Below are 18624 nucleotides of genomic sequence, written 5' to 3'. Positions count from 1 at the left end.
CCCGTTGTGTAGGACAGACTAAGAATGAGGCGCTCTCGGACTCATCACAAAAGTTCCTCCTAGTCACTGACTTTAGTAGCTTGCAAGCTACGGTGTGAGAAATAGAAGTTCAAGGCGAATATCCATCAAAGGAAATAAGAGATAGGTGAGGCAACTAAAAAAACTAGATAAACAGGAAATGAATATTAACCGAAGGCGAGAAGAATTTTTAGGAGAATGCTTGGGTACAATCGAGAAACTTCAGTGCGAAATTATAAGTGTAAAATCGAGTTTATATAATAGTAACAAGTGTTTCGAAGAGACCACGGAAAATTATGCGAAATTCGCCAAAGACTTCAGACAGTGACTTTCTGTTCTAGAAAATGACAGGGGATCACAGTTTGAAATCAAAATGGTGGATAAAGATTTTGTGCTGGAGGTTGTAATCTAGGTCAATAAAAAGCAAACAGATATTCTGTGAGAAGTTTGTCAGCAAGCCGCTCAACATGAAAAAAATCTTAACTCAGCAAGGTGGCACTGTGTCCAGTCACGTAGAAGTACTCAAGGGGAACAGTAGAGCAATAATCAACGCATGGGGATGCTAGTACAAATAGGACCCGACCCGCCAGAATAGCGTAGTCAGAGGAGGTACAGTATTTGCTGCAATTTATGGGAAACCAATGGAGATCAAAAGACTTTGCAAAATATTAGATGAATTGTACAAGATAACTGTACATAATAAACAATTGTAGGAACTGCGGTGAAATGCCCATTCAGATGATTCACATACCGAAAGAAGGATATGCCACGAGTCAAATAAACTGTGGCAATTTAAAGAGAGATTGGCAAGGATACGGGATCAAGTGTCAGTTAATAGGGATATTCCGAACGATTCTGTCAGTGAATTCGAAAATGACGAAAATCATTCGCTCCTCCTCACAGTTCAACAACACAGTTCATTTCCTGACCGAATGAACAATTTGAACCCCCATTATGTTCGTTGCAAAGTTTGACAATACATTTCCCCTATCTTGGAGTCCATTCTTAAGGATGAATTCCGTAAGTGCATATTTATGCAGAGATGCAGCATCATAGAAGCACATTCGTATGCAGGAGTGCAAGATATATGCAGAACTTTGTGGAACCTTCCTGTTCACTATTGATCAAAGAGTATGTAGGATCAGGTCAAACTGAGCATTTTGATATCGGAAGCCCATTGTGATTGCCGACATCAGAATCTGATCCTATATTTTAAGGACATGGTACGGAGTAACCAATACCTCCTGAGTTATTCAGATCTGTTTGACAAAACTGCCACATCGTCTAAGCAAGAATTTATGATTTCACACAACAATATGTATGATATTCGTGGTTTTCAGGCTCTTCTGTAGGGTTAGGGGTATGAACAGAGTACTGTACCGTATCCACCATGCCCCATATTAACAATCAATACACTGATTCCCACCATATAAATGTGACAACGAGGTCTGCAGCCCTATTATTCTAGATGTAATTATGGGCAAAGAAGCTGTAATGGGTGATGAGACTTTAGACCATTGTGAAATCGGTACAATGATCAATGAACTTTGGACACTTTACACCAGCACGAGTAGAGGAAGTTGTAGAGCGAGAGGGTGCATGGTTTGAGATGTAGACCCCACACATGATGTTCTGAGAAATGAGGAACCAGAGTACGCTAGTAGATTAGATACTTCAGTAGAAAGGGGTATCAGCCCTAGTGAGAGACTGTTATACTTTTTTATGTATACTTTGTGACATTAAGGAAACCTATTTGAAGAAAAGGATGAGTAAATGCTAGTTATCCTTTTTTATGAGTGTATATTTGGGAAAAGATTTTTTGAGGGATTCTTCACTGGTGGTGATGCATCCACCATTGGAGAGAAGGTTTTCGATGAGTGTGTAAATAGCCGTTATTGTCCTGTGTTGCTATTACAGAAGACAGGGATGAGATGTGCAGTTAAGGAGAAAAGTATTATTTATAGCCTATCTGAAATTCCATACATATGGCAGTCTCAGGAATTCAGGACAAATTTTATAATTGTTCCATCATTGACAGTGGATTTGATCCTTGGCCTAGATTTCCTTAGTCGTTGTTTACAATTATCAGTCGGAATAATGGTCTAACTCGAAGGCACCAGGAAGGAATTACGATTTGATGATCCTCTGGCGTCATAAGAACTGTAGAGATGGACGCTACTGGGTTTATATATTGTGATAGAATGGCAATAGAGAATGACATATCAGACAAGGAAATCTGAACCATGATAACTGCTGTTCAGGCCAAACAAGTGAGGACATCCTGTCTTTTCAAAGTGTGTTTTCTGAAAGAGTGGGTCCTGTTTCTAGCTTCCTGTACCAATTCTGGGTCTCAGAACGTAAGTTCACTGGCCATACATTCCCCATTCTGTAGTCGATAAGTGGCTGAGGTTGAAATCCAGTATATGCTGAAACAAGGAGTCATCAAACCAGTGACATCCCCATATAATGTACTATCCACTGTATAGCAAAGGAGGTCGGTTCACTTGGTTATGATTATGTGGAAAATAAAAGACATGATTGAGATAGAGATGAACCAACATGAGACCACTGAAGAGCTGCTACAAAGTTTTCATGCCATGAAAATGCTGTCTTCAGTGATCCTCAAGGACAACTACTGGCAAATTCAACTTCATCCCGAGTGCTGGAAGTACACAGCCTCTGTGCTTCAGTAACTGTTAAGAATGGTTCAAATGGCTCTGAGCACTCTGGGACTTAACTTTTGAGGTCATAAATCCCTTAGAACTTAGAACTACTTAAACCTAACCTATGGACATCACACACATCCATGCCTAAGGCAGGATTCGAACCTGCGACCATAGCGGTCGTGCGGTTCCAGACTGTAGTGCCTAGAACTGCTCGACCACTCTGACCAGCCACTATTAAGAGTTCTTTAAATTGTCCTTTGAGAGCGACACATCATCTGAAGCTTTAGCAAGGGCCCTCAACAATGTTATTCTTGCAGATGTTAAGGGAAATCACTATCGATTTTGACAATGTACTTATTTGGAAAAAAATCGTGGGAGGTCCATAGTGAAATGCATCAATTGCTTGAAGTCTTTAGAATAAAAGATGTTTCAATATATTGCCATAGTCGAACTTTGGGTACTCCAAGGTAAAACTTCTAGGACACATTATCAGCTCATTAGGATTTGGACTGGATCTCAGTAAGTTAGCTCCAATAAGTGAATATCTCGTTCCAAGGATGAAGCACCAGATGTGTGCAAATCTTCTTGTGGTGAAATACTATAAACAATTTTGTATGAATGAAGTGAAGACATCACAATTGCGTCGCCCCACAAGAAAGAGTACTGCGTGGGAATGGAGTGATAAAGCTCAGCTAGAGTTCAAGCACCTCAATTATGTTGCTTTTAGAGGCGCCCATTCTTGTACATCCAGATTTAAATAAAGATTTCTGCATCATTTCTGACAGCTCGTGGGCTGGGCTCGAGGTGCATATGTTCCAAGGAGAGTGAGATGAGCAAGTCATTCAGCAGATGATTACGTTTGCCAGTTGATTGTTAAACAAAGGCAAAAGAAATGATTCGGTGGTTGAGTTAAAGGCTCTCACAATAGTCTGAGCATTCACATACTTTGGATATTTTCTCATTGAAAACATCACGTAGAAAATCAGCGACCATGAGATGTTGCATATCATTATGTCAGCAAAATTGTCACATGGAAGAAGGAGATGGGTGAGATGTGGTACTCACTCGAATTAAGAAGAACGTGGAAGGGAAGACCTACCAGTATAGTTTTCTTTTCACACGACCTATTAATTTAACAATTAACAATAAATACTGTTTTTTACAAGATGAACAAATTTGTAAAAAGTTTTTTCAAGAGAAATCAAAACAGAAAATAATATTACAACAATACCAGACCTGCAGCCCTCCTGTTATTGGGTGAACCAGCGGTGTTTACTACCGTGCTCGATGCAGTATCTCTTATTAAGTGCCATTCTGCAACACATTCATGACAAGAGTGATTCAATTGCTCAAAACAGATGACATAACTTAATTTGAAAGCTGTATGTCGAGAGGTATGGGGTTAAGATGTGCACCTGTGCTTTGAGGTTAAACAGATGAGGAACCAATATGACAATGATAAGTTTTTTTCAAAGCAAGGAACATCTTAATTCCAATCGCAATATGCCCTGTCTGCCTAGAACGAGCTAGGACCCAAGTAAGGGCCTGATTATCCATCTCAAGGTCAAATTCACGATGTTCGAGATAGAACCGAAACATAGCTAATGCTTCGAACTCAAACCGAGTAATTGAACTCAGGCCCCTCCAGAAGTCGGGAAGCAAGTGCTGACGGACGCCTGATGTCTTGATCTTCCTGTAAAGGAACTGCCGCCACACCTTTCTTGCAAGCTTCAGTCTGGCCCACACATCTTTTCTTAGTCAGGTACTGCTAAAAGGGTTGGGTTGGCAATTGCAGTTTTAATTCCTTCGAAGGTTGCCTGCTCACTTTCAGCCCAAACGAATTTCGCATTATTTCTGCATAACAAATTTAACAGAGCTGCAAGCTGCGTGAAGTTTGGGACAAATCTGCGGAAACAATTAGGCGTTCCTACAAATCAGGCAACCTCCCTCTTATTTAGTGGCTGCCGAAAATTCCTCAACTACTTAGTGCGTTTCTGATCAATGCTAATTCTGTGCATGGACAGGGAGTGTGCCAAAAATGACACTTGGCACTTAGCCAAGGTTATCTTTGAGGGTTTCACAGTGAGCCCTGCATCCCCGAGCCTGGATAGTACCTCCCGGATGTGCTCTAAATGCTCTTCAAAGGAGGCACTAAATATGACCACATCGTCCAAATAATTGAAGACGCAAACTTTAAGTCACCTAAAACTTTATCGAATAAACGGGGTAAAGCTGCTGCACCTGTTGACAAACCAAACGGAACTCGGTTGAACGCAGATTCCAATCTGCGGCGAACACAGTAAGATGCTACGATTCCTCCGTCAAGGGTATCTGGTAATAAACCTGATTAAGATCTAACACCTTAAACCAAGATGCTCCTGAAAACCAGGTGAAACAGTTGTGGAGAACAGGGACCCTGTTCTATACCGTTCAAACCGATGGGTCTAGTGGGTTAGTCTCGGTAGTGACGTCATTTTCCGTTCTTTATCCAAATTTCCCACTCAGTAAGCATCTGAGACCTGTCCCCTAACGGTTCTCCCGCCGAGTTTCCGACAACTGTACCGACAGGTCTTGGATTTTGGTATGGCCCTGTCGTTGTGTTAGCTGTGGCTTATTTACACATATAATTTGTTCTTTTAAACATATTGAGAGGTTTTAGCTTTGGATTTGGTGATTCTGTTACTAAAAAGTCACCACCCAGTTGGAAAGTGAGTTCATAAGAGACTATTTCCCTTTATTAGAAAAATAGTTAGGTTAGGTTGTTACTGCGAATGATTACAACATCCAAAAAACTTGTTCAGTCAATATTCTTTCAAAATACCTGTAATATTACGGAAGTAAGAGTTTAAAGATCATTGAATATCAAGCCAACAGTTGTCCTTATGCATATTACATGAGTGTTAGCTGAACTTTTTTCCCCAAATGGTTTCGTTATTAATCATCTAAACGCTATTAAAACTTTTAAGTAACAATGCAAAGGAATTTTGTGAAGCCTAATAGAGGAAACCTTCCAAAATTTTATGCATTTACAGCTTACGCCAGCATCATTCGTCAACTAAGCATGCGTCTCTCTCGACTGGAATTAAATAAAATAAATCTCACGCTTTATGCAAGTTGCAGTAGCGAAGTTGGTAAAGCGACGAACTGTGGTGCCGAAGAACGTAGGTTCGTATACTGCAGAATTCGAAAATGTTTTTTTCTTCTTTTTTTTCCTCTTCGTATTTGCAGCGCATTCTCATACTTCGTTAATTGTCAGAGTTAAGCAATCTTCTGAAATATTCGTTGTAATTTACATGTAAGCTCGCGCTTTCTCAGTAACGATTATGTCATATTTCGTTAGTTCCATATCTTCAAGAAATGAAAGATGAAATTAATGTGCATGAAACAACTGACAGTAACATTTATACTTCTTGTCATAAATGATTCACCATTTTTTTTTCGCAGTACGTAGCGATTTCCGGGAGTGTAGTCTGACAGGAACCTAAGAGCAGAACATAAATTACTGCGAATGAAACTAGCAGCAATCGTCTTTATACTCTAGGTTGTCAAGTATTTATCTGCGATCGAATCGTTAACAACAGTAGACAGAGATGAAAAATTCTCACCATATTATTTTGAGACTATAACATCATATGTGGAACGTTTTGATTTATCAGATGCATGTTATAAACTACAACGAACTTCTATGGCTGCACTCGCCACTCGCTCTCGAAAAGGCTATTTTTAAAATTTTATTTTTATGAACCAAATCGTTGATGTGTCCTATAGGGAAGTAGACTACTTCATCATCTGGGTTTCTAAAAGCGGGATACAACCACATTCTACTCATCTCTTCCTTTTAGATGCTTTTTTAAACAATTTTTCAGGTTCGTGGAGAGGTATTTCCTCTCTGGAACTAATTGAAGGCAGTTTATTGCCGTACCCGTTTCGGTTCTTTTATTTGTGAAGCATCATCACGAATAAAGGAAGCGAAACGCGTATGGCAATAAACAAACTGCCTCCAATTAGTTGCGTAGAAGGAACGTACTTCCATGAATTTTGAAGACACTAAGGAACAACGGAAATCAGGAAAAATGAAGTTCCCGAGTATTTGTATAAATGTATTTGTACAATGTGGTAATACACTCCATTCCCAACGTAAAATACAAATCAAGAAGTCAACGTGAATAAAATGACGTCATGTGACATTTACGGCATTTTCAAGAACAGAGTCTCTATTCTGTCATTATCATGCATTCATGGAAGCCCATGGTCAGCGAAATTTGAACAGTATTACGTACCCTAACCCCACTTTTCGGTGCTGTGAAGAATGGCACGCCTGTGTCCTGCTAGCAGCTTCAGGTTCGTGCTGCTGTGGCGCTGCATTACGCATGCGCGATCTGAGATAGATTGCTTTTCATTAGCTGGCGGGAGGAGAACTGACGACAGCGTTTTGCTTCGCAAGGACCGTTCGGCATCTCTTCCGAAATGCTTACTGAATAATGTTGGAGCCCCATTTCGGTGCGCTCGCTTACCACACCGATCGGCAAAATGGCGGAAAGTTACAGAATTGGGCCCCAAGCAGGATCACCGATTCCAAGATAACTTTTTTATTGAGAAGCTTGTAATCAACTACAGGTCAGAATCCTACCCCTGATCTTTAAGTGCTAAGAAAATGGGGAAAGCAAAGGGGGAAGTGGACAGTCTTATGACTGTCTTAACAAGCCCTCAATTTTGTGCCACAATATCTTCATCTTAGGTGGTGACAAGCGATATGAACACTGGCGAACCAGTACATCGTCTACAACATGAATGTGGTATCTAATGACGTATGTGACTCCCAACCTGTCACAAAGGAAATCCAAAAGTTCACTTAACCGTTTCCCATTGTTGATCAGAGATGTGGTCTATTCCAAGCAGGCACGTATTACTACTGGTGTCACGTCCCATCCCCACATGAACAAAAGGCTATTCAGTTGTTGGGGGAGAATTTGAAATAAAAGGTCTGGGAATCAAAGTATAACACCATACCGGTCTTACGGATGAAATCGTGCCATAGAATTCTCAGGTACCAGTCCCCTAACTACACTACTAGCCATTAAAATTGATACACCACGAAGATGACGTGCTACAGACGCGAAATTTAACCGACAGGAAGAAGATGCTATGATATCCAAATTATTAGCATTTCAGAGGATTCACACAAGGCTGGCGCCGGTTGCGACATCTACAACGTGCTGACATGAGGGAACTTTCTAACCGATTTCTCATACACAAACAGCAGTTGACAGGCGTTGCCTGGTGAAACGTTATTGTGATGGCTCGTGTAAGGAGAAGAAATGCGTACGATCACGTTTCCGACTTTGATAAACGTCGGATTGTAGCCTATCGCGATTGCGGTTTATCGTATCGCGACAATTCTGCTCGCGTTGGTAGAGACCCAATGACTGTTAGCAGAATATGGAAACGGTGGGTTCAGGAGGGTAATACGGAACGCCGTGCTGGATCCCAACGGCCTCGTATCACTAGCAGTCGAGATGACAGGCATCTTATCCGCATGGCTGTAACGGATCGTGCAACCACGTCTCGAGCCCTGAGTCAACAGATGGGGACGTTTGCAAGACAACAACTATCTGCACGAACAGTTCGACGACTTTTACTGCAGCATGGACTATCAGCTCGGAGACCATGGCTGCGGCTACCCTTGACGCTGCATCACAGACAGGAGGGCCTGCGATGGTGTTCTCAACGACGAACCTGGGTCCACGAATGGCAAAATGTCATTTTTTCGGATGAATCCAGATTCTGTTTACAGCATTATGATGGTCGCAGCCGTGGTTGGCGACATCGCGGTGAACGCAAGTTGGAAGCGTGTATTCGTCATGGCCATACTGGCGTATCACCTGGCGTGATAGTTTTGTGTGCCATTGCTTAAATGTCTAGGTCACCTCTTGTTCGCATTGACGGCACTTTGAACAGTGGACGTTACATTTCAAATGTGTTACGACCCGTGGCTCCACCATTCGATCTCTGCAAAACCCTACATTTCAGCAGGATAATGCACGACCGCATGTTGCAGGTCCTGTACGGGCCTTTCTGGATACAGAAAATGTTTGACTGCTGCGCTGGCCAGCACATTCTCCAGATCTCTCACCATGTGAATACGTCTGGTCAATGGTGGCCGAGCAATTGGCTCGTCACAATACGCTAGTCACCACTCTTGATAAACTGTGGTATCGTGTTGAAGCTGCATGGGCAGCTGTAACTGTACATCCACGCTCTGTTTGACTCAATGCCCAGGCGTATCAAGGCCGTTATTACGGCCAGAGGTGTTTGTTCTGGGTACTGATTCCTCCGGATCTATGCACCCAAACTGAGTGAAAATGTAATGACATTTCAGTTCTAGTAAAATATATCTGTCCAATTAATACCCGTTTATCATTTGTATTTCGCCTTGGTGTAGCATTTTTAGTGGCCAGTAGTGTAATAAAAACTTTACAGGTCATGAAAATTCAGACACAGGAAGATTTTTCCACACAGAGGTAACTGGACCACTGGCCACCCGATATCTCCCAATCGAGGTTCTTACTGGAGATTATCCACATAACTGTCGATATTCAAAAATCCACTTGCACTTAAGGAGGGACACAGAGGTGCTTGAATATAGTAACCCACACACCGGTTCGTGCCCCATAGCCGCACAAACAAATGGTAAGGCAGGGGTGGTGGCTGCCTGCACACGACTACACCATCTCTCTCTACGAGGATGAGACCCCACCGCCGCCTGGCGTCCTTTCTCAGCGCGAGGCGTCGTTGGAACCGGGCAGCCTTCTTGTACTAGATGGTCACATGCGCTGCATCTAAAACAAGCCACTTATTTACTTGACCCGTGCACTCTACCTATCATTCTACCCTCTGAATCTAGATAAGTTTTGCTATCCCTCGGTTAACTCATTTCGCTGTTTGTCGCAAAGGACAATTTCATAACAGAGTTAACAGGATCCTCTAACTCACGAATGGTTGCCGGACAAGTGAAGAGTGCGATTCGAGACCTGTCTTCAGGCCGGATCCCTTCCAAGACATGAGCTACTAAATTCGCCTTTGGAACATCCACACTCAGTGCCGATACTGCGTCCCAAACCTGCTCTACATATACGATTCGTGGGAGTCCTGAACCCGCAAATAATATCTACTCTCTAGCTCTTTGCGCATACGGTCTGGTAGCTTACCCTTCACGACCGATTGCTTCAGTTGCCTGATCGTCTTACCCTGCTGTAAGGTTTCGAATAGCAGATTACTTAAGCTACCGCGTGCTAACGGGTAGAGTGCGATAAGTACTACGTGGTGGGGGATCAATAATGCGTCAGCGTGCGACTGAAACTTAACTAGCCACCACAATACCCGTTATATATTTTATAAGGTTTCAATTGACAATTCCCGAATACTATTTAAGAGACGCATCATCGGGTTAGGGAGGCGGACAAAATATTCCCTAGACCGATCACTTGGACCTTGGGCGACGGATCCCCCTTCGGCTATTGGGTTGTCAGAAACACATTCTATATTATTTGTATCTGCCCACTTTGTAATTATAAAACTGTAGTTTGGGTATGCAAATCAAACACTAGATAATTTACTGAATGACACGTGCTAACTGCTCCGTTCAAGAAGTTTAAGATCCTTTACTCTACGGCTCACGTGGACTAATTGTGCATGAATGTGCTTCACCTGCCTCAATGTTGGTTGATTATTTTGGATAAAGGAGAGATCTTCCTGTAACTGATACAATGCCATTATAATAGTCCGTATTGATACGCCCTGCTTAAGCCCGCAGGATAGAACAGGAAGTTAGAATTGTGGAATGAGGCCAAAAGGGGGCTGTCAGACTCAAACACATTCACCTTTATTTTGAACTTACTGGCTGAATAGGGCACACTATCTTATGAAGATTAGATGGGTAGATCACGTAACTAATGAATAGGTATTGAATAATATTGGGGAGAAGAGGCACAAGTGGCACAACTTGACCAGAAGAAGGGATCGGTTGGTAGGACATGTGTTGAGTCATCAAGGGATCACCAGTATAGTATTGGAGGGCAGTGTGGAGGGTAAAAATCGTAGAGGGAGATCACGAGATGAGTACACGAAGCAAATTCAGAAGGATGTAGGTTGCAGTAGGTACTGAGAGAAGAAGAAGCTTGCACAGGATAGAGTAGCATGGAGAGCTGCATCAAACCAGTCTCTGGACTGAAGACCACAACAACAACAACAACAACAACATCTTATGCCTTAAGGGCACAACCACTTAAATTTAAAAACGGCTGAAAGCCGTTAACTTAAAACTCAGGCTCAAAACAGAATATTTAGAAGTAAGTTCCATAACGTGGCTGAAGGCCCTCAAATCTAACACTTGAAAAACAAACAAGTTTAATTTAAAAACGGCTGAAGGCCGATTACTTAAAACAACTAAAATAATATTCAGAAGGCAGAAGGCCCAAAGCCTTATCTTTAAACAGTACTTTACACAGGCCGAAGGTCCAAACAGTTTATTATCCAACAAGTAAAGAATTTAAATTTTAAAGCTGCCGAAGGCCTATTATTTAAAACCCATCAAAAAGCATACAAATTCAAACCATAGGCTATAAGCCATTAAAATACACAATCGAACACCAATAAGAAAAGGCAGTACAGCCAGTGGCGTTAAGAAGTTTCCAGGGGTAGGTCTGGACTTGAAATATTAACGTTCGCTTAGGGGAGACAGGTAGTCGGCCCAACTATATCCGATCCGCCAGCAACCCAACCAAGAGACAGACAACGAACCCATTGACAAGACGACTTGCTTTCCACCTGACCAGTGCACAAGGAATTCCCAAGCCAAAACGTAAAAGGCGTAGCCGCCCACAACCAAGTATGAATAAGCTGTCAAAACTACACACACGTGGACAGCGACAACACAGTGAGAAACGGACACTGCCTGAATTTTATGTTACCGGTCAGGGCAGGTAACCGGAATTCTAACGGCCACAAGGGAGAAAATTCCGCTGGAGCACTTTGACGTCAAATAACCAAAATACAGTTAAACTCCACCGGATGGTGACCAAACTTTCGCCAACTCGAACACTCGCTGTTGCTCAAGGGCATACCCCCAACAGCCAACCATGCAAACCAGTGGCACTGAACCGTGATTTATTTTCAAAGAATATTCTTAAGAATTATTTTATTTACTAGCGATTCATCAAGAACATTAACACATTTAATCACACTATGTAATAATGGAAGTAGTTGCCACGGAGTAACTGATGAAATCATAACCAAATTCCTTTTAACAAATGGGAATTTTATTCACTTTAATATTGCCTAAAAGCATTTTTTAAAAGAAACAGATTTAAATTATTATCATAAAGAACCCTCTAAATATCAAAGTTACAATTTATTCAGAGGCAGAACGAGACAAGTTTTGACTGTATGAGCTTTCGCGCAGAGAACCTTGCCGCTCCCTTTTCACACGGCCTTAGTTACGACCGCTCACAACAGCCTCTGAAAGACTACACTGGTGCAAATCTGCAACACACCAGATAACTTTAAACTAAAAGTTTTAACAATTTTTCACAAGGACACAAACTATACACCCCCCGTAGGAGGGATGAAAATGGTACAAAACACTAACAATTAAAATATTAACCTTGCCACTGAAGGTACAACTTGATTTTAAGTTATAAGAAAAGTCTTACAGAGGAAGGGTGGAAACTTTATATACTAAAATGATCATTTAAATAAAATCCCATTAAATGTAATCTTATATAAAATTCTACAAGGTTGGCCAAACAATTGTTAAGATGCTCTATAGTAAGCAGTTACCGCCTCTCATGATCGTAGGCAAGAATATCAAAGTTTCCAAAGATCAAATCATATTTCAGGTATTAGGCCGTTACACTCCAAGCAATAAGTTCGTTAACACACCCAATTTATAAACAGCCACCTTCCAGCGGGTGGGCAACCGGAGAAGAATGGTTGGACGACCCCAAAGCAAAACGGCTGGTGACCTCACCAAGAAAACAAGTAGAATTTAACAAGAGTAAATCAAACAAGATATCACCAATCACGTAACTTCTGATAAACTGCGATTTCTCGAGAAGACCTAGCGCAGCATCCCCAAATCGCTCTCCCGAAGCGTCCGCTGCCAGCCGCTTGAACGGACGCAGGAAGGCGAGCCGATCTCCCGTCTCACGGCGTCGCAGCTCGCACCGGCCAGACTGATGTCGTGGGTTGACTCCTGTTGCTCTCGTGTCGGCCGCGAAGCCACTACCCCTCGCTATACGCCGCGGGCCACTGGACTCACGTGGCGACCTCACATGCGCCGACGCTCAAGGAGGACAAGTCATCTTGTGTCTCAGTGCACGACCGGCCAACCGATCGATTCAACCACCAACTGCCTGAGCAAACTCGAGCAGATTGGCTGCCTAACGCGCAAACTCAGATGCAGGAACCGACCAGGCAACCACTTGCTGAGTTCTCTTACTGGCGGAGTGAAAAGACTCATTTTGCTGGCTGTAAAGGTTGATCCGAACGACAGACATACTACCACTCGGAACGTCAGACAGACACTAACTGCCTAACAAATGCGGACAGACTATCAAGCTGGGTACCAGAGACTGACCCAGACTGACCCACTGGCGAGCTCATAGCGCCCCTTAAATGCACGTCAATAGGCAACCTTTCCCCTTTACCACCTGAGAGAGACAGCAAAGCTGCGATTGCCACAGCGGCGCCACCGCCAGAAACGGAGGGTTACTGCTTCAGACTACGCGCTGCGGCGCGCTCTTCAGGACAACAGTTTTTACCACGGCTCAGGCACAATGTGAATAGTCTAGCTTCAGTAATTAAATCACCACTCAAATTTGATGTCCTGGGTTGGTGAGCCACTAACCACATAGCAATCGGATCAGGTCCCACACACCCGGTCGTTAGCAGTCAAGAGATATCTATTGGGAGAGTCATGGCTGTCCGGAACTCACTGCAGCCGCGCCCCGACTGAACCTCTGCCACGTTCTAAGTCAAACACTGCCAGATCCGAACTGCACTGCTAGCACCTCCCAATTGTCTGGCAGATCCGAACTAACTCCGAACACACGACAACCGGGAACTAATATCAGTGAGCAAAGATAATACGCCAGGGCTTATATCGATAAGCGCCGCTGCTGCCACTCACGGGCAGGCAAGGCGGCAACTCGGTAACACCAGTAATAGCGTAACTAAGTGGTAGAACAGTAAAAACAGGATATCAAATGTGATATGGCACGAACACGGGCCACGCACGGCTCACGTACCTTTTGGCTCAGCTCACCAACCTTGCTGACAAACGGAGAGTGGCGCCGAAAGCGCCGCCTGTAGCCTGTCTGCCAGCTCCACCACCGCACGGTCAACATTTTGTTGGCTAACGCTCAGTTCATACTCCTGCTGATCCCGTTTTATGTACAAAATACCGAGACACTGACGTGGATCCATGTTGCGGCTACGGACAAATGGCTCTGAGCACTATGGGACTTAACTGCTGAAGTGATCAGTCCTCTAGAACTTAGAACTAGTTAAACCTAACTAACCTAAGGACATCAAACACATCCATGCCCGAGGCAGGATTCGAACCTGCGACCGTAGCGATCGGGCAATTCCAGACTGTAGCGCCTAGAACCACTCGTCCAACATAGCCGGCGGCTACAGACAAAAGGGAATAATTAGACAATGTCACAAAAGAATAAAGTACAAAATTTAAACTATAGCAGGTTGCGTGAAATGAAACTCGTGACAACCGCTTGCTAATGGATCGGCAACATCGCTCTGCTACCAATGACACGTGGTACTCAATGGAATTAAGGAAAACGTGGACGGAAGGACCCACCAGTATAGCCCTCTTTTTACAGAACAAAATGAACAAATTTTTAAAATGAACGACTTTTGCAAGAGAAATCAAAACAACAAATAATATTACAACAATTCCAAGACGACTAGACCTACAGCCCGCCCATTATCGGGTGAACCTGCGATGTTTACTACACGCTGGACACAGTTTTTCTCTTATTAAATGCCCTTCTGCAACACATGAAAACTATGTAAGCACCATGGATGACAAGAGTGATTCAATTACTCAAAACAGATAACGTAATTTTCAATTTGAAACCTATATGTCGAGAGGCTTTCAAATTCTGAAGGTCGCAGAGGTACAACACAGCGATCAAAAAGCTATTTACAATTTGTACAGGAACGAGATGGCAGTTATGAGAGTCGAGGGGCAAGAAAGTGGTTGGGAAGGGAGTGAGACAGGGTTGTAGCCTATTCCCGATGTTATTCAATCTGTATATGGAGAAAGCAGTAGAGGAAAAAAAAATTCGAAATAGGATTTACAATGCATGGAGAAGGAATAAAAACTTTGAGGTTCGCCGATGACATTGTTATTCTGTTAGAGACATCAAAGGACCTGGAAGAGCAGCTGAACGGAATGGCAGTGTCTTGAAAGGAGGATACAAGATGAACATCAAACAAAGCAAAACAAGGATAGTGGAACGTAGTCGAATTAAATCGTATGATGGTGAGGGAATTGGATTAGGAAATGAAACGCTTAAATTAGTAAATGTGTTTTGCTATATGGGGAGCAAGATAACTGCTGATGGTCGAAGTAGAGAGGATATAAAATGTAGACTGGCAATGGCAAAGAAAGCGTTTCCGACGAAGACAAATTTGTTAACATCGAATATAGATTTAAGTGTCAGGTAGTCGTTTCTGAAAGTGTAGTCGTTTCTGGAGTGTAGCCATATATGGAAGTGAAACATGGACAATAAACAGTTTAGACTAGAAGAGAAAGAAGCTTTCGAAATGTGGTTCTACCGAATAACGCTGAAGATTAGATGCATAGATCACATAACTAATGAGAAGGTATTGAATAGAAGTGGGTAAAAGAGAAACGTATGGCACAACTTGACTACAAAAAGAATCATGGTAGGACATGTTCTGAGGCATCAAGGGATCACCAGTTTAGTATTGAAGGGCAGCATGGAGAGTAAAAATCGTAGAGGGAGGCCAAGAGATGAATACACTAAGCAGATTCAGAAGGATGTAGGTTGCAGTAGGTACTGGGAGAAGAAGAAGCTTGCACAGCATAGAGTAGCATGGAGAGCTGCATCAAACCAGTCTCTGGACTGAAGACCACAACAACAACAACGTCGAGAGGTTCAAATGGTTCTATGCACTATGGGCCTTAACATCTGAGGTCATCAGTCGCCTAGAACTACTTAAACCTAACTAACCTAACGACATCACACACATCCGCGCCCGAGGCAGGATTCGAACCTGCGACCGTAGGGGTCACGCGGTTCTAGATTGAAGCGCCTAGAACCGCACGACTACACCGGCCGGCAGCCAAGTGGAAGAGGTCAGCCAGGCCAGAAGCGTTTGTCCGACACGAATGTTGCCAAACAACCGACGGGATGTCTGCCTGCTGTTTGTAGTCGACGCTGACCCCGGTGAAGTACTCCGGTATCTTCGCTCTGTGCAGGCCTTCCTTATGTAGGTCGTGGCTTCGGCCTCTCGGAACTCGTGGCCATCTCTTGCCTCGACGCTACCGCGTGCCCAAACTTCGTGCCTCCTCCTCTCGGGCCAGCGAAACGGTATATATCGGCAAGCAAAGACGTTCTAAGGACACAACCCACAGATACCAACCCTTCTTCATAGATAATGGCAATGGGGCCGCAAGAGGGATAGTCGATATAACCCTTGAGCTAGTGGCACCAGACAGAACAGTGTACTAACTTAATGGCGCCACGCCTCAGTAGGCATTAGTCCTCCAGAAATTTCAATTCACTACACTTTACATCCCAGGAAATTCTGTGTGAAGAAGCCCTCCAGGTCTCACGTCTGAAATTCCTGATGACTTGAGAGACAAATGCGTTAATATCATGTACCGCAAGTCATTCTCATCTGAGAAATTTGTTGGGACGATACTGAGGAAACTTTTGAACGAGCACGAAAATGGTTCCATACTGAAAAGTGTGAAGGATAAGTGGAACGATCACAGTCAGGTGACTATCAGGAATTTCCGTAAAGTAAAAAAAATTGAGTGCAGTTTTGAAGGAGAGTTATTGAGAGTGATAACTGATTACTGTGCGTAAGAGAGGAATTCATAAACAAACTTTCATGGTACGTGGACCTAAGCGATGAACACTTCAGTCGCAGAAATCGTTTTCCGAAATTAAGGACATATTTTTCTAACATTGAAAAAAGGATACGAGGATTCCTCACATCATGCGAGGCTTGCTTGTTGGTAAAACCTTCTACGATGTCGCACGAGACTGAATTTTACTCTATTGTACCAGCTAGGCTACAAGAATTAGCCACAGTTGACCTCTTTGGACTAGGGCCTCTTACGGAACTTGGGCTTTCATACGTCCTAGCAGTAGTCGAGCTCACATATAAGTACGTCACGTTCACCACTTTAAGATCTGCAACAGCAGGGTCAGTGGCTAAAGCATTAGCAAACAATTTTCTTAAGGATGTCTGTCACACAGAAAAGATGGGAGGCAATCTCAGTCAAAGACATGGAAAGAAAGTTGGAGGAAATGACCCTGGTATTCTTGCCCCTTTGTCACCTGAGTTCGGACCTGCCATAACAAACTATTGTGTAACTAGTAAAGCTGTGCCAGATATATTGTAACAAAGAACATCAGAGGTAGGATTTGTAACTCCAAGAGCCTCAAGAGGTCGTAAATTATCTGCTCCATGAATGTACGGCAATGCCTCCGATTCATGTCTTTTGGAACAATTCACCATCTGACAGATTCAGGGAAGAAATCCAGTACCTCAATGTGTGCAAGAAAAGGCACCACTAATCACTGTCCTTGACGACTGAGCAGATTAACGGACTAGTTGAAAAGAGGAAGGAGCACTGAAAGGAGAATAAGGAATTTTAAGCTTTTCTTGCCCTGGTCAAAAAGCGTTAGTGAGAATACGTCATTTGTGAAGGTAGCATCAATATCTGGGTCACAAATTCTTCAAGTTCTATGCATGACCTTTTAGGACCAAGAGGATTGTTCACCCAAATCGTGTCGAAGTGGAAAGTCTTCCTACACGAAAATCTAAGGGTATACAACACATTGTTTGTCTAAGGAAATTTCAGCACTACGCACAGGAAATAAACGGAGAGTGGAATTACTGTTGTAGCACTCATAAAGAGTTGTAATTGGACATTGATTGTTTGTGACATAAGCTAATAAGTGGTTCCTAGATAGATAGATAGGGGTTATTGCTGTGCCAATTTGTGACGTTTGTCGGTTGTGATTGTTCGTGTGTATGTCGCTGGGGGACATGTTTGCATTGAAGTTGCCATCTGTCTCTTCGAAATAATCTTTAACTTCAACAAATAATGTGTTTAGCTTGATTGTTAATGGAGAAGATTGAGCTAGAGAAATGGGTATAGATTTTTTATGACTAAATACAATGGACGCAGTTTGTCGATATTCCAGACATTTGGGAAGCGCTGATGATACTGAAGTCGACATATAGCCGCAGAGATCGATGCGGCTTCTGTACCGACGTAGGAAAGTTGAGCTCTCTGTTGCAGGAAGGAATACGTGGCGTGACTACTGAGTGAGACAGGACGGTAAGAATTTATTTGCTCGAGCTTACTATTAGAAGTGACAATGACATTACGAATCTGAACATGGAAGGAATTAAATGACCGAAATCAAATATCCATTCAGCGACAGGCACCTCCACAGGATTAGGGTGCTCAAACATGTACTCTCCACCTTTCTCCTTGCAAATACTGATCCTTTGAAGAAATATTTCGCAATGTTTTCACGTCTGAAGAGCGCTGGTGATGTTATTGATGTATTCAGGTTTGCGATCCTCATCTGTGATGCTATGATAGATGCTCTACTTCTTTCGGTGGACAAGTTGGATCAAGGAAGTATCG

The sequence above is a fragment of the Schistocerca gregaria genome, chromosome 7 (assembly GCF_023897955.1).
Source record: "Schistocerca gregaria isolate iqSchGreg1 chromosome 7, iqSchGreg1.2, whole genome shotgun sequence".
Lineage (NCBI taxonomy): Eukaryota > Metazoa > Arthropoda > Insecta > Orthoptera > Acrididae > Schistocerca > Schistocerca gregaria.
Note: the sequence above shows the minus strand (reverse complement) of the source record.